This window comes from Ovis aries, chromosome 2, assembly GCF_016772045.2.
Source record: "Ovis aries strain OAR_USU_Benz2616 breed Rambouillet chromosome 2, ARS-UI_Ramb_v3.0, whole genome shotgun sequence".
Lineage (NCBI taxonomy): Eukaryota > Metazoa > Chordata > Mammalia > Artiodactyla > Bovidae > Ovis > Ovis aries.
In genome coordinates, this window is record NC_056055.1 from 103,077,879 (window position 1) to 103,105,593 (window position 27,715).

Sequence of the window (27,715 nt, forward strand, 5' to 3'; positions counted from 1 at the left end):
CCCTGGGCACGTGGACACATCTTCTCCAAGCCCTTCCTGTAGGAGGTCAGGCGCATCTGATCTACTATCTGTGAAGCTAAAGGCTGTCTTCTTCCATTAATATCTCTGATTCCACTGGGAAGGCCTGAAAGGTGTTAGAGGACAGAGAGAAGAATGCTGTAATCAGTTTAGCTTTACTGGGTTCAAGTTGACAGGGTTTTGATATGTTTGAGACTGTATACAGGATTACTAAATAAAAAAGACTGAGTCCAGAAGAATTGATGCTTTTCAATTGCGGTGCTGGAGAAGTCCTTGAGAGTCCCTTGGACAGCAAGGAGGTCAAACCGGTCAGTCCTAAAGGACATCAATCCTGAATATTCATTGGAAGGACTGATGCTGAAGGTCCAATACTTTGGCCACCTTATGTGAAGGGCCAACTCATTAGAAAAGAACCTGATGCTGGGAAAGATTGAAGGCAAAAGGAGAAGAGGGTGGCAGAGAATGAGATGGTTAGATAGCATCATCGACTCAATAGACATGAGTTTGAGCAAACTCCAGGAGATAGTGGAGGATAGGGAAGCCTGGTGTGCTGCCGTCCATCGCGTCGCAAAGGGTTGGACATGACTTGGTGACTGAACAACAGACCCCTCACTGCTCCCAGAAGGAATCAATCCTGCCAATACCATGATCTCAGACTTTCAGTCTTTAGAACTGTGAGACGATAAATTCTGTTGCTTAAGTTGCCCAGTCAGTGGTAGTTATAGCTCTAGTGAACTAATACACGCCCCTAATAAATTTACTTTTGTTTTGTGCCCCATCAGGGTTTGCAGATACGCAAAACTGTCTGGGTTCACTAAAACCTCAGCATTTTTTCTTTATCATGTAAAGTGAAGGGAAACTAAAATACTGCAGTTCCATCCAAAATTAGAACTAGTCCCCCACAAGTTAGAAATGTTTAAAAAGTTATTTAGTAAAGATAAAACAACTTGCATGCTTGCTCAGTCTTTCAACTTGTTGGGACCCTATGAACTATAGCCTGCCCGGCTCCCCTGTCTGTGGGATTTTTCAGGCAAGAATACTAGAGGGGCCATTTCCTCTGCAAGGGATCTTCCCCACCCAGGGATTGAACCTGCATCTCCTGCATCGGCAGGCAGGTTCCTTACCACTGAGCCACCAGGGAAGCCTCACCACATGTTAAACTCCATATACCTTGTTCCCAAGGTTCTTTTCACATTTGTTAACACATATGTTTTTCACATACAATCACAGGCCATGGGCTTTCTTGGGTTCTGTGTTTTTAACATTATTTGATAGAAATATTTCTAGTTAGTGATGATATTCATATTTTTCTTTAAGTTGCTACATATTATTTTTTAAAAAGATGGTATTGGCTCCGATGGCAAAGAATCTGCCTGCAATGCAGGAGACCTGGGTTCGATCCCTGGGCCGAGGTTGTTGTATTAAATAAGTGAGCAACTAACACACACGTATTATTTTTATGCCTTTCACGTATTTTTAGCTGTTACTTTCTAATTTGTCACTGTGAATATTTTTGTATAATTTATTTTTACCCCACTTGAACCGTTTCCTTGAGGTGTATACCAAGAAGAACAAGTCTTGGATTAGACACTTTTGTAGTCTATGTTCCGTATTACCGTTATTCTCTAGACAGATTGAGCTGATCTGTGGTTTCACAGAACTAAAAACTAACTGTGCAGGTTTTTCCATAATCTTCATGTCACTTAGTTTTATGATTTTAAAATTACTTTTCCTAACTTAAAAAGGTTCTCCAAGACTGACAGTTGCTTAGTTTTTCACCTACATCACTACCCGGGAGGGGGCCCTACGGACTTTGAAAGCATCATTTATTTTCATCTTTGAGATGTGGAGCAATAGGCAACCAGTGCGAGCTCCCTGTGCTCCCCCTGAGCGCCGGGCGCCTCTCCTCCCTCGGTCGGTTTCCGGACACGGTGTCCGCCAGCCCTGGGTTAGTTCTCGGACGCGCCCGCCAGGGGTCAGTGCAAGCTCGGCGGCGGGCTCCGGTTTCCCACAATGCACCGGGCGCTGGGGTCCGGGGGTGACCGAGCTGCGGCTGCGGCGGCCGAGCCCCGAGGGTTTGCGGGCGGCCGAGGGGCGTGGCGTCCAGGGGGCGGGGCGCTATAGGGCGGGGCCAGAGCCGCAGCTCTGGTCTCGGTCGCTCGCCGCTGCGCCTTTCCTGCGGGCAGCGCCCGGGCTCCGGTCGCGTGCTTCCCGGCCTCGGAGACCTGTCCACCTGGCGCTGTAGCAAGGTAGTGGGGGGCTCTTCCGGGCCATCATATTTTTTCTTGGTGGTGGGGTGGGCTGTGAAATCTTAGCTGTTGCCAACCTGAGAAGCCCTAACGTTGCTAAAATTTAGGGATGGAGCAACCAGTTTCGCTCCGAAGAATTTATTTAAAACTTGTTTCTGTCCCATTCTCCCGGTGCCCTCCAGTCTCCGCTGGGCTTTGGGAAGCCTGATTTGGGGTGCCCGTGCCAGGGTAATTTCAAACTCTAGGTTCATCTCTCCTGCCTTATGTAGGGATGCTAACTAGCGAGTGGGGTTAGAATGCGTGAGAACTTTTATGGGTGTAGGCTGGTTTCTTCAGATGTGTGTCTACGTAAAAACTCCTGAAAAATTAGATGTACTTGGTGTGAGCAGGGATCCTGAGTCCTCGCTGTTTCAGTGAGTTAGAGGCGTCTGTCTCGTGCCCGGCCTCCGCCACCATGTAGCCACCAGGAGGTAGCAATCCTGGGATCTAAGCCAGTGAGTGCCCTCAAATTCTGCACCCCAGGACACTGCTTCCGCCGCACCCCGGAGCTCCTCAGCACAGCTGACCCTCGTTTGGAGATCCCAGCTTTTCAAAAAAGTAAAGTTTGGCAGATAGAAAGCGCTGGAATTTGCGGGCACCTGGGACAGCTTAAGCTTGTTGGAGGTCTGTCGTCCTCAGCCTGTTTCTTGGTCACACTGCATGGCTCAGCCCATTCAGTCTGCTTTCTGTTACCCCAGTGCTCCCCTTGAAGCAATGCTCTGAAGTAATCCCAGTGTGAAACCAGCAAGTCTAAAGTGACTCCACCTTTCCCCACTACTAAAGGCTTAGAAAAGCACCCTGATCCCTGATCCCTAACTTCAGTGCAAAATAAACCATAGTTTTAAAGGTTTATTTTTCTTTAAAACCCTCACCCTGTAAATATCAACTGGTTGGTTTTACTTGTGAAATCCAAGCGGTTTCATTTATTGGTTAGTAATAAAGATCGTAACTAGGAAAACCATCTAAATGATATATTCTTCAGATGACCGTAATTAACCAAGTACCTGATAATAAAAGGCAGATGGGAAATCAAGTAAGCTTGGGTCTAAAACATTTCTGCCTCTGAGAAGTTTGGAAAGATAAACTTTCCTTCTAAAAGTAAAAGGAACACAGACTCTCCCCCCCCTTTTTTTCAGACTAAACAGACCTCTTAATTTGAGATAATCAAAAATAAGAAAGCTCTTTCAAACTGCTAGCACCTCACCTGTGTCCACCCAAGGAAAGAAGCTAAGTCTAGGAGTTGTAAGGATTCTAAATATTTAAGCAGAAATTCTTAATGATCCTTAACACCATGTCTGGGTACATTCCTCCAGAAGTGTCAGTTTTCCATCAAATATAAAATTATGAATTTCTCATTATGTATAATATTTTCTATTTGGAAAATATTTTCCATATCTAGCGTTGACATTTACTTAAAAGCATTGTGTATTTGTGAGTAAAATGATACAAATCTTTAAAAGGTTAAAAGCAAGGAAAAAAAATGGTCTTAGCTAGTCTATGTCAGTGATTCTCACCCTGAGGTCCTCAGTTAGTGGCAGTAAACCCTAGAGATAAAAATCACAATCTGGGGAGACTTCCGTGGTGGTGCAGTGGTTAAGAATCTACCTTGCAGTGTAGGGGAGGCAAGTTTGATCATTGGGGGAGCTAAGATCCTACATGCCTGGGAGCAACTAAGCCTGAGCACCACAGCTACTGAACTTACTCGATGCAGCCAAATAAATAAATTTTAAAAATTCAACAATAAAATCAAAAGTCGTTAATAATTAATTGCCAACACCTGTGAGAACTAGACTGTACCATTTGAAGCTTAAAAGGAGCTGATTAATGGTGGCTCAGATGGTAAAGCATCCCCCTACAGTGGAGGAGAGACAGGTTCAATCCTTGGGTTGGAAAGATCCCCTGGAGAAGGAAATGGCAATACACTCCAGTATTCTTGCCTGGGAAATCCCATGGACAGAAGGATCCCGGAGGGCTATGGTCCATTGGGTTGCAGACTTAATAACCTCAGATATGCAGATGACACCACCCTTATGGCAGAAAGCAAAGAAGAACTAAAGAGCCTCTTGATGAAAGTGAAAGAGGAGAGTGAAGAAGTTGGCTTAAAGCTCAACATTCAGAAAACTAAGTTCATGGCAAATAGATGGGGAAACAGTGGGAGACTTTATTTTGGGGGGCTCCCAAAATCACTGCAGATGGTGTTTGCAGCCATGATATTAAAAGACACTTACTCTTTGGAAGGAAAGTTATGACCAAGAATATTAGACAGCATATTAAAAAGCAGAGACATTACTTTGCCAACAAAGGTCCATCTAGTCAAGGTTATGGTTTTTCCAGTAGTCATGTATGGATGTGAGAGTTGGACTATAAAGAAAGCTGAGTGCCAAACAATTGATGTTTTTGAACTGTGCTGTTGGAAAAGATTCTTCAGAGTCCCGTGGACTGCAAGGAGATCCAACCAGTCCATCCTAAAGGAAATCAGTCCTGAATATTTATTGGAAGGACTGATGTTGAAGCTGGAAACTCCAATACTTTGGCCACCTCATGTGAAGAACTGACTCATTTGAAAAAACCCTGATGCTGGGAAAGATTGAGGGCAGGAAGAGAAGGGGACGACAGGGGATGAGATGGTTGGATGGCATCACCGACTCAATGGACATGAGTTTGAGTAGGCTCCAGGAGTTGGTGATGGACAGGGAGGCCTGGCGTGCTGCGTCCATGGGGTCGCAGAGAGTCAGACACGACTGAGCGACTGAACTGAACTAAATGCCAGTTCGTTGTTTTCATGCACTGATGAGAAATAGCTTTGGGATGATTGCTTATCAGGGGGTCATGTCATCATGACCACAGATGTAGAGATCAGAATATTTCTCAGATTCTAGGAAAAGGAAAGCATCTCAGAACTGTGCAGACTCAAGGAACTCAAAAGTACCTTGAAAGTACCCTTTGGTTTCCATCCTTCGTGGTGCCAATTTTTAAAAAACGCCCCGTTTCATAGTAATACTAATTATTCTCTAATAGTCATGTAGTATGAGACTACAGAAGCAGTTTTTCTGATTAACTCAAGAGTTAATCATGTGTGAACTATTTCAACTTTCTTACAATAAAAACGCCACCCTGTTTTTATAGTCATCTATTTGTTCAGTAAACAGCCTGGCACTGTGCTAAGACTGGAAATGCAGAAATGAGTCTTCTAAACCCCTGACTGTGAGGAGCTGATCTAGTTGGGGAAGTCAACCCACAGATGGTTATAAAGAAGCATGTGCTTGGCATGGTGATAGATCTCTGCTCCTGGTGCCGTGGGCCTCGAATCTAGTCCAGTGGAGCCAGAAAAGGTCTGGAAATGTCAGAAATTAGTAATTAAAGGATGACTGGCTTTAGCTAGGATTGGAGGAAGGGTGCTCTAGTGGAGGGGACAAGCATTAAGAAGACCACGGAGGTGGGACTTCCCTGGTATTCCAGTAGCTGAGACTTAGTGCTCCCAATGCAGGGGGCTAGGGTTTGATCCCTGGTCAGGGAACGAGATCCCACATGCTGCGACTAAGAGTTTGCACGTCCCAGCTAAAAATACCACATTCCACAACTAAGACCTGTTGCAGCCAAATAAATTCGGGGTAAAGTGGCAAGATGGGAGAAATAGACTGAAGAAAGAAAGGCCTGGCCAGGGTAAAGGGTAAAACCTAAGTGGGAGGGGCAGGAGCCTGTCTGCTTTAGAGAGTTCACTCTGAATCTGTAGTGGAGGAGGGACTCAAGAGGCCAGGGGGCAGGAGGCTGTAGCAAAAGAAAGAAATGAGGAGAGCTGAGCATCTGCAGAAAGCATGGCCCTTCCCAGCTCTGTCATCTGTTACTTTGGTTTTCACAACCACACTTTGCAGTCAGCAAGGTGAGATTCAGATCTTCATTTTCTTTTCTTTCTTTTTATTTAAAAAACTATTTGGCCACGTGAATTCTTAGTTGCAGCATGCGAATTCTTAGTTGAGGCATGTGGGATCTAGTTCCCAGACCAGGGACTGAACCCAGGCCCCCTGTGTTGCGAGCCCACTGAAACCACCAGGGAAGTCCCTACGTCTTCATTTTATACATTCTTACCTCATCCCTGGCCCTTATAAAAAACCTGTAAATTAAGTATTATTGACCCACGTTATAGAAGTGGATACTGAGGCAGGGTCAGGCTCAGACCCAGGTCTAGTGTAGAAAGCAGGACTTACTCCAAACAGCAGGTGGGTCCTTCTCCTCTAGAGAATGAGGCAAGACAACCTTCTGGGCAGATCTGCACCCGGGCAACATCTGCACCTGGGCAACATCTCTCAGCTTGGCAGAAGCACTGCCGTGCCCAGCTCCTTAAGCACTTCCGTCTCTGCATTTAAAAGTCCCGTTGAACAAAACAGTGTGGTGGTTCCTCAAAACAATAAATGTAGAATTGCCCTGTGATCCAGCAATTCCTCTTCTGGGCGTACACCCAAGAGAAGTGAATGCAGGGACTTGGATACTTGTACACTTGTGTTCATAGCAGCATTATTCACCATAGGCAGCAGGTGGAAACGACTCAGGTGTCCATTGATAGAAGAATGGGTAAACAAAATGTGGTCTGTACCTACAGTGAAGCATCATTCAGACTTACAAGCAAGGAGATTCTGACACAGGCTGCAACATGGATTACCTTTGAGGATATCATGTTCAGTGCATTAAGCCGATCACAAAAGGGAGAATAGTGTGTGATGCTCCTTAGACAGTCAGGCTCATAGAGAGAGGAAGTGGAATGGTGGTTGCCAGGACGGGCGGAGTAGGGATAGAACGTTGCTATTTCATGGGTAGAGAATTTCAGTTTGGGAAGATGTAAACAGTTGTGGTGATGGATGGTGGTATGGCTGCACGGCAATGTGAATGTACTTAATGACTCTGAACCATCCATTTAAAAAAGGATACAATGGTCAATTGTACGTGTATTTTGCAAAAAAATTAAAAAGTCTCATTGAGCAAGTGACTTGCCCAGAGTCACTGAACAAAGCAAAAACATGGCCTCTGCCAGACAGTCATGCCTGGTCATTATAAGGAAGCTCTTTGGGCAGGCAGAGGTGTGATCTGACTTTCTTTTTAAGCAGAAAGAGAAATCAAGTTTTGCATTGTTATCACACTTACTGCCGCAAATTCATAGGGCTCCAATCCTTGAAGAAATCTGGGTGCTTAGAACGTGGGATTTGGTTGCTGGCTTTGTCTAGGTATCAAGGTGGGAAAGCGGTGATAAATGGAGTTTGCTGATTCATTCATTCATTCGATAGTGAATATTGGAGGGCCTTCGTTGTGTCAAAATCCCTCTCCAGTTTCCAACGTTTCTGTCTAGCAATCAGCGTCTGCCAGCTCTGTTCTCGGTGCTCTGCCAGTTTCCCTCGGACATAAAGTCCTAAGTTACATAAACCTTCATTGATTCCTGGAAAGGTCAATAGGGGAACAGGTAGAGCTGGAGGGGAGGTGATTTGAGGTGAAGTGGGAGGTGCCAGATGCCTAAGAGAGTTGCAATTCCAATGAAGAAGCCGCTCAGCCCTAGATGAGTCTCCTGAGGTGTGTCCGGGGGCTGCAGAGGCAGTGGGTCCAGCTCATGGACCTCGCCCCTGGTATAGGCCAAGTATGGGCATTGCCTATGCATTTTTGGTTTACAGTGTTGTGCTAATTTCTGCTACACAGCAAGGTGACTCAGTTATACTCAGTCGTGTCCAACTCTTTGTGACACCATGGACTGTAGCCCACCAGGCTCCTCTGTCCATAGAATTCTCCAGGCAAGAATACTGGCGTGGGTTGCCATTTCCTTCTCCAGGGGATCTTCCCGACCCAAGGATTGAACCCAAGTCTCCTGGCATTGGCAGGTCAGGCGGATTCTTTGCCATCTGACCCACCCAGGAAGCCCAGTTACACACATATATACATTCTTTTTTAATACTCTTTTCCATTATGGTTTACCCCAGGAGATTGGATACAGTTCCCTGTGCTATGTAGTAGGAGCTTTTTGTCTATCCATTCCAAATGGAGTAGTTTGCATCTGCTAACCCCACACTCCTAGCGCCTCCTCCCCCTCCCCCGACCCTTGGCAGCGACAAGTCCGTTCTCTGTGTGTGTGAATCTCTTTTTGTTTTGCAGCTGGGTTTGTTTGCGTCATGTTTTAGATTCCACATATGAGTGATATCATATGGTGTTTATCTTTTTCTTTCTGACTGACTTCACTTAATATGAAAATCTCTAGGTCCGTCTGTGTTGTTGCAAATGGCGTTATTTTGTCTTTTTTTATGGCTGAGTAGCGCTCCGTTGTATCTGTAGACTACATTTTCTTTATCCATTCATCTGTTGATGGACATTTAGGTTGTTTCCGCTTCTTGGCTATTGTGAATAGTGCTGCTGTGAACACTGGAGTGCATGTCTCTTTTTGAATTACCGTTTTCTCTGGGTATATGCCCAGGAGTGGGGTTGCTGGATCCATATGGTAATTATATTTTTTGTTTTCTGAGGAACCTCCATCCTGTTTTCCATAGTGATTGCACCAACTTACCTTCTCACCAACAGTGTAAGAGGATTTCCTTTTCTCCACACCCTCTCCTGCATTTGTTATTTTTTTAATGATGGCCATTCTGACCAGTGTGAGGTAGTACCTCACTGTAGTTCTGATTTTCATCTCTTTGTTAGTGATGTTGAGCATCTTTTCATATGCCTATTGTGTGCTAAGTTGCTTCAGTAGTGTCTGACTCTTTGCAACCCTATGGACTATAAAGCCTACCAGGCTCCTCTGTCCCTGGGATTCTCCAGGCAGGAATACTGGAGTGGATCACCATGCCCTCCTCCAGGAGATCTTCCCAACCCAGGATCGAATCTGCCTCTCTTACGTTTCCTGCACTGGGAGGCGGGTTAGCGCCACCTGGGAAGCCCACTGGTCATCTATATTTCTTCTTTGGAGAAATGTCTGTTAAGGTCTTCAGCTCATTTGTGATGGTTTGTTTTTTGGTTGAGTTCTATGAACCGTTTGTATGCTTTGGAAATTAAGCCCTTGTCAGGCATGTTATTTACAAGTATTTTCTCCTATTCTGTAGGTTCTCTTTTCTTTTTCTTTTATGGTTTTCTTTGCTGTGCAGAAGCTTGTAAGTTTGATTAGGTCCCATTTGTTCATCTTTGCTTTCATTACTATTGCCTTGGCCTTGGGAGACTGACCTGAGAAAACAATGGTACAATTTTTGTTAGAGAATGTTTTGCCTGTGCTCTCTTCTGGAAGTTTTATAGTATCATGTCTTATGTTGAAGTCTTTAAGCCATTTTGAGTCTGATTTTGTATGGTTTGAGGGTGTGTTCTAACGTCATTGACTTATATACAGATGTCCAATTTCCAACACACTTGCTGAAGAGACTGTCTTTTTCCCATTTTATATTCTTGCCTCCTTTGTGGAAGATTAATTGACTGTAGGTGTGTGAGCTTATTTCTGGGTTCTCTATTCTGTTCCATTGATCTGTATGTCTGCTTTTTTAAACCGGTTCCATACTGTTTTCATTACTGTAGCTTTGTTGTATTGTCTGAAGTCTGGGAGAGTTATGCCCCTTGCTTTGTTTATTCATCAGGATTTGCTTTGGCAGTTCTGGGTCTTTTATAGTACCAAGTAAAATTTTAGATTATTTGCTTTAGTTCTGTGAAAAATATCATGGGTAGCTTGATAGAAATCTCATTAAATCTGTAAATTGCTTTGAGTAGCATTGCCATTTTAACAATATTAATTCTTCCAGCCCAAGAGCATCACATATCTTTCCCTTTCTTTGAATCCCCTTTAATTTCTTTTATTAATGTTTTCACGTTCTCAGTGTATATGTCTTTCACCTCCTTGGTCAGGTTTATTCCTGGGTATTTTATTTTGGTGAGAGTTTAAAAAGTCTTGCTCTTTTTACATTCCCTTTCTGATATTTCATTGTTAGTATAAAGAAATGCAACTGATTTCTGAATGTTATTCTTGTGTCCTGCTACGTTGCTTAATTCATTTATTAGCTCTAGTAGAGCTAATAAGTGTGTGGAGTCTTTAGGGTTTTCTGTATATAGTATGGTGCTGCCTGGAGTTTTAATGCCTCCATGGAGGATTAGAGTGATGCCCACAGCAGAAATCCCAAAAAGACAGATCAAAAAAGCAATACATGGAGACAGGTAGTGGTACAAAAAGAGAGAGTGATGTGGAAGATAGTGCAATCTGGAAAAAAGCCCAACCTTTATGGACTGACATCCTCATCTTGTGCCCCAAAGAATAAAGCCTGGTTGGCTCTTCATAACTATGTGCCTAAATGTGACTAGAGCCTATTAAAAAATCCAGAATATTTGGTTCTGTCTGCTTCCAGATTTGAGGTTAGAATACAAGGTAAAGCATAACTTTATTTATTTCTTAGAGGTATTCTTCTTTTATTTTGTCTATTTTTCCTGTTTGAGGGCTCTCTCTGGCTTCGGAGACAGTGCTTGGCTTTCTCACTGCGGTGGCTTCTCACGCTGTGCAGCGCGGGCTCCAGGCACATGGGCTTCAGTAGCTGCGGCTTGCAGGCTTTAGAGCTTGGCTCAGTAGCTGTGGTGCACTGGCTTAACTGTCCTGAGTCACGTGGGGTCTTCCCAGATCAGGGATCAAACTGGTGTCTCCTGCCTTGCAAAGCATGTTCTTAACCACTGACCCACCAGGTTAGCCCAAAGCATAACTTTAAGGCTCTGGGGTAGTTTAGTAAAACAAGCACTAGATTTGTAATGATGTGGGGAGGAAGGGCATATCAGGGGAGGCAGGGTGCCTGGCTTGTAGGAGACACACTGTCTATCAGAGCCTTTTTTCAAAATATAAAACAAAAATGGTCCCAGCAGCAAGGAGGAAGTAGATCCCACTGGGCATCTGCGATGAGATACTTTGGCACAGTGTTCGGTTTTACGTTTCTTGGAAGTCATGATATAAAGGAAACAGGTATGGTTACATCATTTTATTATTCTGGCAAGATAAAGTATACAGATTCCACTCTAGAGGAGAGCTTTTTTCCCCCGGAACTAAACTCAGGGAAGGATTTACCTCATGGGTTCCCTGGAATATAGTCTCAAAGCTGTGGACAATATCTTCAATAATGTTTGGTGGTTAGCTCTGAAGATGTCGTGCAGATGAGTGGATTTTACCTTTGGTAGAAACCATCTGGAGTCAGCGCTGAGTGTGGAAAGTATTTTTCTGTTGTAATGCTGTAGCGGTGGGATTCCCGGACAGTCACTTTCAGGAAGTTCCCTGAGGATGAGTCACCAGAGGGACCTGGAGAAGAGGGGGCTGAATTGGATACCTGAGCAGGAAAGCATCTAATTGTCCTTTGAGCTTGGTCATTTGTACTGTTCTCGCAAAGTAGAGGATCTCTTGGCAGGAAACCAGAGCTAGGTGGTCCAACAGGCACTTAAGCTTTGAAGGGAGAATAGAATGAGTCCTGTGCCAGTCTTGACACAAGGTGGCAGGCTCTGGGGATCGTCACTCCTGCTGCTGGTCCACTACCAAGCCAGTGGTTTTACTTCTCATAAACTAAACAGGAGGTTGTGCTGTGGTGGAAAGGGCATGGTCCTTGAAGTCAGATAAAGCTGCTTCAAATCCTAGCTCTGCTGCTTGCTGGCTATGTGATTTCACAGACTCCTTAATCTTTCTGCTCTTCAGTGGGATATTAATATCTGCCTCGCATGAGTCATTTTACTGATCAGAGAGAAGATGTATAAACAGTCATAAGCGATGATAATAGTAGTTAGCAATTTTTTCAGTTATTGTTATGTTTATTATCAAGATATCTGATGTCATGTTTATTCCAACTTAAAAAAAAATCCATAGTATCATTCAGGTTTTTCCAATTTATTCAAATGATGACTGCCCCTCCCCTCCCCCCTTTTTAAAAAACTATTTATTTCTTCAGGGCCCTCAAGGACGTCTCCAGTTGTACTGTGTGGGTTCAGTAGCTGTGGTGTGTGGGATCTCAGTTCCCCAAGCAGGGATCAAATGCACGCCCCCTGCATTGTGGGGAAAATTACTCACCCCTGGATCACCAGAGAGGTACATCCCAAACTTTCAACAGAGGTGCCCCTTGTCTATCAGTATCAGTTCAGTTGCTCAGTCGTGTCTGACTCTTTGAGACACCATGGACTGCAGCCACCAGGCCTCCCTGTCCATCACCAATTCCCAGAGCTTGCTCACATTCATGTCCATGATGCCATCCAACCATCTCAGCCTCTGTCGTCCCCTTTTCCTCCCGCCTTCAATCTTCCCCAGCATCAGGGTCTTTTCTGGTGAGTCAGTTCTTCACATCAGCTGGCCAGAGTAATGGAGTTTCAGTTTCAGCATCAGTCCTTCCAATGAATATTCAGGACTGATCTCCTTTAGGGACTCTGAAGAGACTTTTCCAACACCACAGTTCAAAAGCATCAATTCTTTGGCACTCAGCTTTCTTTATGGTCCAGCTCTCACATCCATACATGACCACTGGAAAAACCATAGCTTTGACTAGACGGACCTTTGTTGGCAAAGTAATGTCTCTGCTTTTCAATATGCTGCCTAGGTTTATCATAGCTTTTCTTTCAAGGAGCAAGTGTCTTTTAATTTCATGGCTGCAATCACCATCTGCAGTGATTTTGGAGCCCAAGAAAGTAAGGTTTGTCGCTATTTTCATTGTTTCCCCATCTGTTTACCGTGAAATGTTGGGACTGGATGCCATGATCTTCATTTTATGAATGTCGAGTTTAAGCCAGCTTTTTCATTCTCTTCATTAAGAGGCTCTTCAGTTCCTCTTCACTTCCTGCCATAAGGGTGGTGTCATCTGCATGTCTGAGGTTATTGATATTTCTCCCAGCAGTCTTGATTCTAGCTTGTGCTTCGTCCAGTCCAGCATTTCTCATGATGTACTCTGCATATAAGTTAAATAAGCAGGGTGACAGTATACAGCCATGACGTACTCCTTTCCTGATTTGGAACCAGTCTGTTGTTCCATGTCCAGTTCTAACTGTTGCTTCCTGACCTGCATATAGGTTTCTCAAGAGGCAGGTCAGGTGGTCTGTATTCCCATCTTTTTCAGAATTTTCCACAGTTTATTGTGATCCACACAGTCAAAGGCTTTGGCATAGTCAATAAAGCAGAAATAGATGTTTTTCTGGAACTCTCTTGCTTTTTCTATGATCCAACGGATGTTGGCAATTTGATCTCTGGTTCCTCTGCCTTTTCTAAATCCAGCTTGAACATCTGGAAGTTCTCAGTTCATGTACTGTTGTAGCCTGGCCTGGAGAATTTTGAGCATTACTTTGCTAGCATGTGAGATGAGTGCAATTGTGTGGTAGTCTGAGCATTCTTTGGCATTTCCTTTTTTTGGGATTGGAATGAAAGCTGACCTTTTCCAGTCCTGTGGCCACTGCTGAGTTTTCCAAATTTGATGGCATATTGAGTGTAGCACTCTCACAGCATCATCTTTTAGGATTTGAAATAGCTCAGCTGGAATTCTGTCACCTCCACTAGCTTTGTTCATAGTGATGCTTCCTAAGGCCCACTTGACTTCACATCCCAGGATGTCTGGCTCTAGGTGAGTGATCACACCATTGTGATTATCTGGGTCATTAAGATCTTTTTTGTACAGTTCTTCTGTATATTCTTGCCACCTCTTCTTAATATCTTGTGCTTCTTTTAGGTCCATACTATACCATTTCTGTTCTTTATTGTGCCCATCTTTGCATGAAATGTTCCCTTGGTATCTAATATTCTTGAAGAGATCTCTAGTCTTTCGCATTCTATTGTTTTCCTCTATTTCTTTGCATTGATCACTGAGGAAGGCTTTCTTATCTCTCCTTGCTGTTCTTTAGAACTCTGCATTCAAACGAGTATATCTTTCCTTTTCTCCTTTGCCTTTGAGATTAGATTCGATTAGATTTGATTAACTCTTGTCTATAGTAACTGACGATAATGATGTTTACCTCTTTCTTTTTTTAAAGTTTCCTCTTTTTTTAAAAGAAATTATTTTTGGCTGTGCAGGGTCTTCATTGTTGTGCAGGCTTTTTCTAGTTGCAGAGAGTGGGGGCTACTCTGTAGCTGAAAGGGCTTCCCGTTGTAGGGGCTTCTCTTGTTGCAGGAGTACCAGCTCTAGAGCACAGGCTGGATAGTCGTGTGCATGGGCTTAGTTTCTCCGCAGCGTGTGGGATCTTCCTGGATTCCCTGAGCCACCAGGGAAGCGCTCATGTTTATCTCTGAGCAAGCATTATGCTGAGTGCTCTACAGACATTATTTTATTTATTCTTCACAGCAACTCTCTGCAGTACATATCACCTGTCACCTGTAGGTGCTCAACGAACATTATCCACTAGTATTACTGGTATCAGTTTTAATAATAAACTGATGACATAAAAGAGAAGAGGACATCTTTGCCAGGGGAATCAGTGCCTTTAATGCACAGGGTAAATCTGGCCCATCGCCTGCTTTTGTACAGTTGCTGGGCTAAGCATGCGTTTTACATACTTAAATGGTTGAAAAAAAATTAAAATAAGAATACTATTTCCTGATAAGGACTTCCCTGGTGGCCAAGTGGTTAAACGACTTTGCCTTCCAGTGCACGGGGTGCAGGTTCCCTCCCTGGGTGGGGCGCTAAGATCCCACTTCCCTTGTGGCCAAAAAACCAAAAAAAAAAAAAAAAGTAAAACAGAAGCAAGATTGTAGCAAATTACAATTAAGACTTTGAAAATGGTCCACATCTAAAAATCTAGATCGAATTCCACATCTTTAAAAATAAATAAATGAGAGCTTCCCTGGTGGCTGGTAAAGAATCCACCTGCCAGTGCAGGAGACAGATTTGATCCCTGGTCCGGGAAGATCCCACATGCCTCGGAGCAGCTAAGCCTGTGCACCCCAACTGCAGAGCCTGGGCACCAGAGCCAGCGCTCTGTAACAAGAGAAGCCTGCGCACCGCGACGAACAGCAGCGCCCGCTCACCGCAACTAGAGAAGAGTGCCTGCAGCAAGAAAGACCCAGCACAGCCAAAAATAATTGCGTATGAAGTCAATAAATGAATGATTTTTTAAAGAGAATAATATTTCATGAGAAAATTATATGAAAGTCCAATTTCAGTGTCCGTAAATGCAGTTTTATTGGAACACAGCCAGGCCCTTTGCTTTACACATTGTCTACATCCGCTTTCCTGCTGGAGCATCAGAATTGAGTACCTATGACCGAGCCAAAACTGAAACTACTTACCCTGTGGCCCCTTTCTGGAAGGGCCCTTTTCTGACCCCTGATTAAGAGCAAGACCTCCAGAGGCAGTTTCGGTGGAGAAGCTCAGTCAACCGCAGTGTAAGCCAGACTGCCCGGGGTGAACATTGAGAAGGGGGATCTAGGAGCAAAACTCCCATCGGCCTCATGTTTGCACAGGGCACAAAGGGACTACTGTTCTGTTCCGGTGCCAGCTCGGACGGGTGGAGGGAAAAGAGGGCTTGCGGCGAGCCCTCTGTGTGCAGGTTCTAATCGGGAGCTGGAACTTTGTGAAGGAGCTGAGAAACCTGGGATCTGTGAGCTGTTCATTTTTATGCTGTTTGCTGTTTGCTTTTTGTTTTGTCTTTGCTTGCTTTTCCCTTTGTGCTTAGGGAAAATTCTTTTTCAACAATTCTAATCTTATCTAATCTAAGCCAAAGGAAAAAATGATTGATTCACACCTGGGCTGGGATAAAGTTCAAACTTCTTAACTGCTCTTAAAACCAGCCCAAATGCCGGTCCCTTCTCACTTGCGCAGGCTCATCTTCTGACCTCTCTCCACACCCTGTGTTCCGTAATGCAACCTACAGGCCCTGGAAGTAAGCCTGTTCCATGTGTCTTTTTTCTTTAATGTTCTGCTATTCCCTCTGCTTCCCACTCTTCCACACCTTCCCTGACTGGAGAAATCCTCATCCTTCGAGACTCTGCTGAAATGTCACCTCCTCCAGGAAGTCTTCCTGACTCTGCCCATCCTGGAAGAGATGATAACATCCACCTTTTGGCCTCCTTTGCCTCCTAATCACAGCGCCTGTCACTCTGTATTGGCATTGTTCCTGAGTCTGTGCCTCCTTCAAGGTTAGGAATGATGTAATCTTAGTTTGTCACCTTGCTTCTAGCACATGGTAACCTAGATGTGTAAAAGCTGAGGAGAGTCGGAGTGCTCTGAAGGGTCAGGAGGTAAGAACTTTCCAGCTTAAGAACCTGGAAATGTTAGGTCAGAACTGGGGTAGATAGGGACTTACCTGGTGGTCTAGTGGTTAAGAATTGCATTGCAGGGGGTACAAGGTTCAATCCCTGGTCAGGGAACTAAGATCCTACCTCTCACAGGGCAACTAAGCCCACATGCTGTAACTAAAGTGTCTGTGTGCTGCAGCAAGAGATCCCACATGCCACGACTAAGACCCAGTGAAGCCGAATAGATAAACAAATATTAAAAAAAAATTAGAAAAACAAATGTGGCAGAAATGAAAACCAGTCACAGAAGACCTTGGAGAGCAAAGTGCTGCCTGTTTTTTTTTTTTTTTTTGCTTTTGTTTTTTCTTTATAAAGAAAATTGAATAATTTAGTAGGAAATCACCTCAACTCTGAAAGACCAAAAAACCAAAACACTATTCAGAGTGTTTACATCATACCTCTCTAAAGACAGAGGTAATTGTGATTCAGAAAAGACATTTCAGGAGGGCCTGAGACAAATATGGTCCAAAACCTTTGTTGAGATGAAACTAAGTATAAGGATAAAAGTTGAAACTATAAATGACTAATGTGATTCGTAGAGGGGGCCTTCAGATACAATTATCTCACATGAGCTCTTATCATTCTCAACTGAAACTTTTGTCTTGATACTGGAAAGGACCTTATCTAGTGGCCTCTTGGTATTTGGTATTTGTTCAACCCAGTGGTTGTATCTGGTCTTAACAGCATTGTTCCGGTCACTTCGATCTCTTCATTAGATGGTCACTGAGATCTCGAGACCTTTATTTTGCAAGCACAGTCTGAGTTTTGTGTTTTAGACCCAGATTCATTATCACATTCCAGCCTGCTGAATCTTATCGGCCACTCCAGACTATGTCATGTCATTTTGTGAGAATTGCCTGTGGTTTCTCTCCACCAGATTGGCAGTTTACCCTGCAGAAAAGCTGCGGATCCTATCAGCAAACTGAAAAGTTCCTCTTTTAGGTCAGTGATGAAAACTATCCCAGTACACCCTAACATTTTTTTAATGTATGAAAGAGACCATTTATAAATCAGTTGCCTCGGTATAAGCCAATACTCACTTTCAGATTCCATCCTTTCCTTGATGTACCCGATTTGGGGGAAACCACTGCATTGTTTGGTATTTGTTTGGTCGCCAAGTCACATCTGACTTTTTGCAACCCCATGGACTGCAGCTTGCCAGGCTCACCTGGCCTCCACAATTGCCTGGAGTTGGCTCAAAGCCCTATCCATCGAGTCGGTGATGCCATCCAACCGTCTCATCCTTTGTCCTTTAACCCCGTCTCCTGCCTGTAACCTTTCCCAGCATCAGGGTCTTTTCCAATGAGTCAGCTCTTTGCCTCAGGTGGCCATAGTATTGGAGCTTCAGCATCAGTCCTTCCAATGAATACTCAGGGTTGATTTCCTTTAGGATTGACTGGTTTTATCTCTTTCTAGTCCAAGGGACTCTCAAGAGCCTACTCTAGCACCACAGTTTGAAAGCATCAATTCTTCGGCCCTCAGCCTTCTTTATGGTCTAAACCTTTGTGCTGCTAAACCCAATTCTCACATCCATACATGACAGCTGGAAATACCATAGCTTTGACTATGTGGACCTTTGTTGGTAGAGTGATGTCTCTGCTTTTTAATACACTGTCTAGGTTTGTGACAGCTTTCCTTCTGAGGAGCAGTGATGACTGGTTTCTGTCATCCAGTGGGTCCTCGAAGCTTCCAGTCAGTTCTTCTGTGTTTTCCTGGTCTCCCTCTCTCTAGGGCTTCCCAGGAGGTGCTGATGGTAAAGAACCCGCCTGCCAATGCAAGAGATATAAGAGACGCCGGTTTGATCCCTGGTTTGGGAAGATTCCCTAGAGAAGGAAATGGCAATCCCCTCTAGTATTCTTGCCTGGGAAATCCCATGGACAGAGGAGCCTGTGGGCTGCAATCCATGGGGTTGCAAAGAGTTGGACACGACTGAAGTGGCTTAGCACGCATGCATAATATCTCTCTCCTCCACGGCAGAGTTTCAGAAGGCCTGCACTCTCCTTAAGCTTCCAGCCCTACCCTTCTTCCCACCAAGCCCCCGTTCTCCTCCGTCTCAGCAAAGGATCCTGCTGGCTGCTCCGTGGAGAAGATGGAGGCTGTCAGACTGTCATGCCATCTAGTTCCTGCTGCCGCGCCAGGACATCTGGTTAATTCCTCCCACATCCTTCTGTCTATTTCCAGTGAAGAGATGCTCTTCCCTTGAATTGGGGCCAACCTCTAAGTCTCTGCCTCGGCCTGCGCTCTGGACCTTCTCTCTCCTCCCTCCTCAGGGTCTCCCCCAGCTGACTGTCCCCCTTCCTGCATCCTCCCTGTTAGCCTTTACACATTCTCCCACCTCATCCATCTGAAAGCATCTCCCTCCCCAACCACCTCCCCTTGGCAACTCAACACCTCGACTTAGAATTGTTTCTGTTCTGCTTCCTCACCTCAGCCCCTCACCCCTTCAGTCTGGATTGTACCCCCATCCCTCCACTGATACTGTCCTCACTGAGGTCACCAACTCCTGCCTTGCAGCTAAATCCAGTGTGGATGTCTAGGTCCACGTCGACCTTATCTCTAGAGCATTCAGCTTTACCAACCACATGCTTCTCTGAGAACTTCTGCCCGATTTCCTGGGCGCCTCCTTTCCTCTCTCTCTCTCCCTGGACTCATCCTCCGTGTTGCTTCTTCAGCGGTGGCCCCACGCTGGTCTCTCTACTCCTACTGTCCCCTCTCTTCCCTGAATTCTTTTGGTTTACAAGCCACAGATCCCAACTCAGATTGAACTAAACAACCCACCAAAACACCACCATCACCAAAAAGTCACAAGGAAGATTCAGTGATCCGTGTGTCCGAAACATCCAGTCATAGATCTGCAGAAGACACTTGAGAGTCCCCTGGACAGCAAGGAGGTCAAACCAGCCAACCCGAAAGGAAATCAACCCTGAATATTCACTGAAAAACTGATGCTGAAGCTCCAGTACTTTGGCCACCTGATGCAAAGAACTGACTCACTGGAAAAGACCCTGATGCTGGGAAAGATTGAGGGCAGGAGGAGAAGGGGACGAGAGAGGATGAGATGGTTGGATGGCATCACCAACTTGATGGACAAGAGTTTGAGCAAACTCAGCGAGTTAGTGATGGACAGAGAAGCCTGGCGTGCTGCAGTTCATGGGGTCGCAAAGTGTCGGACAAGACTTAGCGAACAACAGCGAGATCTGGGATAGCCAATCCAGAGGCATAAAATAAGGACATCACAACAGCTTCACCATCTCTGCCTTAGTTTCGTTTTCCTTTGTGTTGGCTCCATTCTCAGGCAGCTTCTTTCTAAACGATGGCATGACGCCTACCAGCAACTCCTGGCTTATATCCAATCCTCTTAGGAAACACAGTGGAAAATTTTCTACCCAGATTCTTAAGCTGGGAGTCTAGGAATCATCTCTGACTCCTGTTCCCCCACATCTTAATCACCAAATCCTGTTCCACCTTCTTAATCTCTCTTCATCCTCGTTGTTGTTTAGTCAACAACAGGAGGACACATACTCAGTTGTGTCTGACTCTTTGCGACCCCATGGACTGTAGCCCGCCAGGCTTCCCTGTCCATGGGATTTCCCAGGCAGGGAGAGTACTGGAGTGGGTTGCCAATTCCTTCTCCATGGGCTCTTCCTGACCCAGGAGTCATACCTGCATCTCCTGCATTGGCAGGGGGATTCTTTATCACTGAGCCTCATGGGAAGCCCCCATCCTTGCTGCTGGTGTTCTAGTTCCAGGTACCATTTTTCATTCAGATTCCTGCTGCAGCCTCCCTGTGATTTTCTGCCTTGAGTCTTGTTGCCCTCCAGCCTGTTCTTCACATCACAGCCAGGATAATCTTTTGAAAGTGTTATGTGATGCCCAGCCACAATGGATAGGAAGCTAAAGACAAAAGTCCTTGTTATGTTCTGGAAGGCCTTGCATGAAATAGCTCCTGCCTGCTTCTCTTTGCACATTATACCTCATCCCAGGCAGTTCAGCTGCAGATCCCAGACTAGCCAACTCCCTCCCAGCTCTGCTCTTCATACAGTGCTCCCCCCACCTCAACCATTTCCCCTCCTGAGACCGCCACCTAATGAGCCTCTTATTCATTTAGGCCCTGCATTCGATATAACTGTAGTGAGAAAATCCTTCCATACTGTGTTACGTACTCTTCCTGCTAGAATATCCTCATTTTTCCATCTTAGCAGTTATCACACTTTATCCTCATTGCTTGTTAAATCATCTGTACCCCTCAGCAGACTGTAAGGTCCATGAAGGCAGATGTTTCTCTTGTTTTGTGAAATATCCCCAGCATGGCAGAGTAGAGACTTGATAAATATTTATGACATAGTAAAATAAAATACGATGTGATTATACTAGGTGATTTTAGATTGTATGTTGGTTTGCAAAGCTACTGGAAAGTCTAATCTACTGCTTTTCTGTTTTATATGTTCATTGCATGCTAAGTTGCTTCCATTGTGTCCGACTCTTTGCGACTCCATAGACTGTAGCCAGCAGGCTCCTCTGTCCATGGAATTTTCCAGGCAAGAATACTGGAATGGGTTGCCATTTCCCTCTCCAGGATATGCTTATTGACCCTCTTTTAAAAACAGTAGAGTTTGGCAATTTCCTGGCAGTCCAGCGGTTAGGACTCTGGCTTCTAGGGTGGAGGTGGCACGGGTTTGATTCCTGGTCGGGGAACTAAGATCTCCCAATCTGCGTGGTGCAGCAAAAAAAATTTTTGAAAGAATTAAAAAAATAGTAGAGCTTTAGAATTAAAGAGGATCTTAACAACCATCCTGCACTAATTCACTTAAATTGACAGATTAGGAAGCAGGAGCTCAGAGCAGCTCTGTAACTTGTGCAGACCATGGGGATATTCATAGTGGCCTTGAACTCGACTCCTGACTTTGAGTGCAGAGCAGCCTTCTCTTCATCATGATATTATTACTTTTAACAGACTAGTGTAGTGCAATTTTTATATCAATGCAAAGGAATCTTACCATCTACAGCCTCCCATGTTTTCCTTGTTAAGATAGACTTAGTTTGCCTGGTGGCTCAGATGGAAAGACTCTGCCTGTGGTGCACTTTCGATCCCTGGGTCAGGAAGATCCATTGGAGAAGGGCATGGCGACCCACTCTAGTATTCTTGCCTGAAGAATCCCATGGACAGAGGAGACTGGTTCATGGGGTAACAGAGTCGGACATGACTGAGTGACTAACACTTGTGATTCTGTGCATCGTGGTGGATTCTGACACTTTATCAGGATGCAAATCTCCCTGGCCTGTAGATGCCCAGGAATCCTTCAGAGATTGTTCTCTGTGTCAGTGGTCCTCAGTCCTTTGGGCATCAGGGACCAGTTTTGTGGAAGAAAATTTTTCCATGGACCAGAGGCAGGGATCATGCATCATTTCAGGCTGATTCAAGTGTATTACATTTATTGTGTACTTTAATTTTATTATTATTCCATCAGCTCCAGCTCAGATCATCAGATATTTGATCCCAGAGGTTGGGGACCCCTGCTGGACACCACTGGCCCACGGAAAACCAGAAGCTATACTTTGGGCTCCCTGGTTCCCCCATTTCTCCTCGTAAGGGTGAGTACTGAGTGACTGTCATCTGGACTTGATCTGAGGAACACTCCTGTTGTGTAAAAGAAGTAACAGGCTGGTTAACTGTTTGTGAGATCCACTCTTCTCTCTGTGAGGCTTGCTGACTGATGTCCATATGAGATAGCGTAAAAAGAGAATTGCTTCCATAAAAACAAGTTGAAGTTTGGCAAAGACTGCGTAGGAGTAACTTTTTAAAAAGAATTGTAAGAACTTACATGGCAGTCCAGTGGTTAAGATTTTGCCTTCCAGTGCAGAGTGGTGCTGGTTCCATCCTGCCTGGAGAGTTAAGACCCACATATCCACATACCCCACAACACATAAAAAGACAGAAGCAAAGTTGTAACAAGCTTAATAAAAACTTCAAAAATGATCCACTTCAAAAAGATCTTGTTAATAAATGAAAAGAATTGTAATAGAATTGGGTATAGGTGAGAAGACAAAAATATTAGGGACAATTTTTATTTAATAGAAAATAATTTTATATTAAGACATTTAATTTATTTCAAAATTTTAAAATGAAAGAAACTGAAAATGGAATTTATTGACCAAAGCATGATGAAACTTCAATTAATGGACCTATTCTCTACATAAATGTCTTCAAGTACTCTCTTAAAGTAAAATGTTCAGCGTGTCTTCCACATTATGGTTCTTGCTTTAAATGATTATTTCAGTTAACCAAATTACCTACCCTTCAATCTGTTGTAGGTGGACTTGGTATATGTAGTTATAATTTTGCTTTTGAGCCAAAATTTAAGCTTCTCAAGGGCTAGGACTCGACCTACATATTTCATTTCCTGTAAATCTTAGAGGCCTAATGCAGTACTATGCATATGTCTCTGATGATGGGAGTTTATTTCCCTAACAAGCTAGTCTTTCTTTAGGGGCAAACTTGTCTTTCTCATCTGGGTTAACATTATTATTTTGTTTTCATCTTTACTCCTTCCTTCTTCAAGGACATTGTTTCTTCTGCAAAGGAGGGCGAGAAAGAGCATAAATAAGGAGCGCATCGGCCTTCCTCCCTAGGGGGCTTGCCATGCATTTGCCATAGGTCTTGATACTAAAAAAGAGACTAAAAACGAAGCGAAGGACAAGTTAAAAATATATTTAAAACAGATGTTTGTGCTTAAATTAAAACATTCCAAATGCCACCCTTTGACCCGGCAAGTCTACTTCTGGAAAGCTAGCCTGTGGAAGCATTTAAACACATGGAGAGAAGTCTTAGTTCAACCATGCTCATCTCGGCCTTCTTTACGACGGAAAAGGTTTAGGAACAACTTGAATTTTCTGCCTTCAGTTTTCAAGGGCATAACCTATAAATACAGAGGAATTTGATTATTATTAAAAAGAATGTATGTCAGTTCATTTCAGTCACTCAGTCGTGTCCGACTCTTTGCGACCCCATGAATCGCAGCACGCCAGGCCTCCCTGTCCATCACCAACTCCTGGAGTTCACTCAGACGCACATCCGTCGAGTCGGTGATGCCATCCAGCCATCTCATCCTCTGTCGTCTGCTTCTCCTCCTGCCCCCAATCCCTCCCAGCATCAGAGTCTTTTCCAGTGAGTCAACTCTTTGCATGAGGTGGCCAAAGTACTGGAGTTTCAGCTTTAGCATCATTCCTTCCAAGGAAATCCCAGGGCTGATCTCCTTCAGAATGGACTGGTTGGATCTCCTTGCAGTCCAAGGGACTCTCAGGAGTCTTCTCCAACACCACAGTTCAAAAGCATCAATTCTTCGGCGCTCAGCTTTCTTCACAGTCCAACTCTCACATCCATACGTGATCACATACTGACATACTAAAGAGAGTCACAAGAATCTGCCTGCCAATGCAGGAGATACAGGTTCAATCCCTGGTCCGGGAAGATCCCCTGGAGAAGGAAATGGCAATCCACTCCAGTATTCTTGCCTGTGCTAACACACATGAGATCTCAAAGAGTTGGACTTGACTTAGTAACTGAACAACAACAACAAAAAGACAGTCACAATTTATTAATTGGAAAACAAGCTATAAAATGTATACAATTCAACCCATTTTTTAAAAAGACAAATATACGGAAATGACTAGGAGTGTAAGTGGAAAGATTATATAGTGGTAATGAGATGCCTTTTCTTCTCATCTGTCCTTTGAACTTTTTTACAATAAGCTTCTGTAAAGTTATCTTTAAAGACGAGTCCAAACGAAATAGTTTCTATTGCTGTCATTGTTGTATATGTCTTTTTCTTCAGAAGTAATTGATTGTAAATTGTTGTTCAGTTGCTCAGTCCTGTCCAACTTGGTGCAACCCCATGGACTGCAGCACACCAGGCTTCCCTGTCCTTCACCATCTCCCAGAGCGTGCTCGGACTCATGTCCATTGAGTTGGTGATGCCATCCAACCTGCTCATCCTTTGTCGTCCCCTTCTCTTCCTGCTCTCAATCTTTCCCATCATCAGGGTCTTTTCCAGAGAGTCGGGTCTTTGCATCACGTGGCCAAAGTATTGGAGCTTCAGCATCAGTCCTTTCAATGAACATTCAGGGTTGATTTCCTTTAGGATTGACTGGTTTCCTCTCCATGCTGTCCAAGGGACTCTGAAGAATAAATATGTTAATAGTCGAGGTCTTAGGAAAAGGAAAACATTTCCTTTACTTTCTTGCCTTCATACCACTTTTTTCCCCTAAGTACAGTGGATTCTAAATCCAGTTACGTTAAGTTGGAGTCTTGTGAGAAGGGAGGAGGTGGCTGGGTTTTATTGGCTAATTCTCTTTAGAACTTGGGACATTTGGTTTCTTGCTTTTTGTCCAGTAACTCTCTGTAACATGTGAACTCCCTCCTCGTTGCAGCCCTTGCAGAGAGATTGAGAATAGCAGCAGGCTTCACTCCTTGCCTGGAACATGGCTGATCTCTGCTACAAAGCCATGGTAACACATAATATTAATAAATACTAACTTAACCACGATTCATTGATTATGTAATTAGCCATAATTCACCCAGCTACCCAAGGTAACTCATCATTCTCACCCTAACTACTGTGGACATTTACTAAATTGTCCGGTTAATTCTGAACCATTCCTTATGCATTAATTCAGCAAATACCTGAAAACTGGCAATCAGGATTCAAATCCCGACTCTCCCGTTTAACTCTGAGCTTAGGGAAGGAAGCTGAATTTTCTGTGCCTCCTTTGTAAAGGGAATAGTGTAATTCACCACTGGAGACTTCCTTGGTAGTCCAGTGGCTGAGACTCTGTGCTTCCAATGCAGGGGACCCAGGCTCGATTGTTGGTCAGGGAACTAGATCCCACTTGCTGCAACTAATACCTGGTGTAGCCAAATAAACAGTAAAATAATAATAATAATCCATTATTGTTTAAGGATTAAATGAGATACAAAATGTGTAATGCCAAGCACATAATAAGCTCTCCTGTGTGTGAAATGGGTTTCCCCAGTGGCTCATTGGTACAGAATCTGCCTGCAGTGCAGGAGACACTGGTTTAGTCCCTGGTCCAGGAAGATCCCCTGGAGAAGGAAATGGCAACCCAGTCCAGTATTTTTGCCTGGAGAATCCCATGGACAGAGGAGCTTGGTGGGCTACAGTCCACGGAGTCACAAACAGTCAGACATGATTTAGGGACTGAATAAGAACTACAGCAATGTGCCAAATACTGAGACTCACGTTTCTTCACTCAACAAACATTTACTAAGTGTCTAGTATGGGCCAGACAGTGCTCTCAGTGTTTGGATTATATCAGTGAACAAAACCAATTTGCCTGTTATCATGAACTTAAATTCAAGCAGGTGCAAAGAGTAAATTCAATGTAGTTGAATCCATGATTATTGATAATATGAATCACTGTTATTACCACTAGTGTATTATATGCCAGCCACTGTGCAATTGATTTTCATATATAATCTTATTTTCTTATTAACCCCGTGAGGTAGGAGTTTTTGTTGTTGTTTGAGAGTAGAAACTGAGCTCAGTGGAAACTGAGCCTCCTAGACGTTATGTAAATGAAGTTGGCAAGTGAGTGGAGGCGCTGGTATTTAGACCAGGTTGTCTGGCTTCGTTCACTGCCCCACCTTCCTACCTTTGCTTGGCGAGTCACTGGTGGTCGTCATTTTTGCCTGCAGTTCTTTCTTGACATCCTTGCCAACATGTTTTGCTCTGCAGTAGAAGTTGGGAGAGAAAGAAATTTGCGTTTTCCTCATTTTGTATTAAAATACTTAATTATCCCTGCAGGGGATGATCAGAGAGGGAATAAATGACAGCTCTGCTTAGTGTTTCTCTGAATCAGTTAGAAGTCACAGCTGACTCCCCTCCGTGTTCAGAAGAAATGCCGCGGTTAGAGGGGGGAGTCGAGGTGCAGCCTGGAGAGAGACGCGTCGCTGGGGATGGGGAGTCTCCCAGCGGAACGGTGTTGGCACGGGTCATCCTGCCAGTTAAGGTGAAGGCAGGGCAGTCGGTGCCTCCGGTGTCAGGCTTCTGGTGTTGCGTCATCGTCGTTTCTTGGCTTGCAGTCTTTAGGAAAGATTCGGCTCCTCAGCTCTAAAGATCCCTCTTCGTCTGCTCTTCCACAGTTGCCCAACAACCGGGCATGTTCATGTCCCCCCAGAGTCAGGCTGAATAAATTTTGCTAGAATTTAAGAGAGTATTATGATGCAATAGTTCAAGTATTCAGAAAAGTGCAAAGAATATCATCTACTCACAATTTAGGGTTTTTTTAAAAAAATTTTTTCCTTATTTGACTTCTCTGGGTCTTAGCTGTGGCATGTGGGATCTAGTTCCCTGACTAGGGATTAAACTTGGGTCCCCTGCTTGGGAGCACTAGGTCTTAGGCACTGGACCACCAGGGAAAGGGGGAAAGGGAAGTCACTCAGTCATGTCTGACTCTTCGCGACCCCATGGACTGCAGCCCACCAGGCTCCTCCGTCCATGGGACTCTCCAGGCAAGAGTACTGGAGTGGGGTGCCATTGCCCTCTCTAAGGTCCTACTATATAACACAAATAACTGTGTTCAATATCCTATGATAAACCATAATGGAAATGAAATTTTTAAAAAGCAATGTATATATGTATACATATAGACATGTGTATGTGTAACTATATCAATTTGCTATAGAGGAGAAATTAACACAACATTGTAAATCTACTATACTTCATATTTTTTAAAGCAAAATGTGAAGAATTCAAAACAAAAACAAACAAATAAATGTCCCTCACAATTTAGTTTTGTCGAACCTTAACATTTTGCCTCTGTGCTCCAGTTTTAAAATTTTTTTAAATTTATTTTTATTTACTTATCTATTTTTGCTTTTTGGCCACATCAAGAGGCATGTGGGATCTTAGTTCCCTCACTAAGGTTGGAACTCGAACCTCCTGCAGTGGAAGCAAAGAGTCTTAACCACTGGGCTGTCAGGGAAGTCCCTCCAGTTCCTTTTTTTAAGTGAAAAAAAATAGACGTAGCTGAAACTCTCTGTGTACCTGTTCCCAAGTTCACTCTCCTTCCTCCCTCCCTCCCATCCAGAGGCCCCCACTGTGCTGACTTATCATTACAGCGCATACGTTCATCCCATCATTGCTCCATGTAAATGCATGGG

The 27,715-nt window shown here is 44.1% G+C and overlaps 1 protein-coding gene across 6 annotated transcripts in view; it reads left to right on the forward strand.

Moving 5' to 3' along the window:
* The first annotated feature begins 2,187 nt into the window (after positions 1-2,187).
* Positions 2,188-27,715, forward strand: part of EXTL3 (exostosin like glycosyltransferase 3) — a 131,750-nt gene continuing 106,222 nt past the window's right edge. For 5 of the 6 annotated variants that reach the window (XM_060409568.1, XM_060409567.1, XM_027964606.2 and 2 more), the window contains exons 1-2: positions 2,188-2,267; positions 22,005-22,128. The gene's annotated coding sequence lies outside the window, so the exon portion shown is untranslated. The remainder of the gene's footprint in view (positions 2,268-22,004; positions 22,129-27,715) is intronic. The other variant, XM_027964608.2, reaches the window with a different exon arrangement.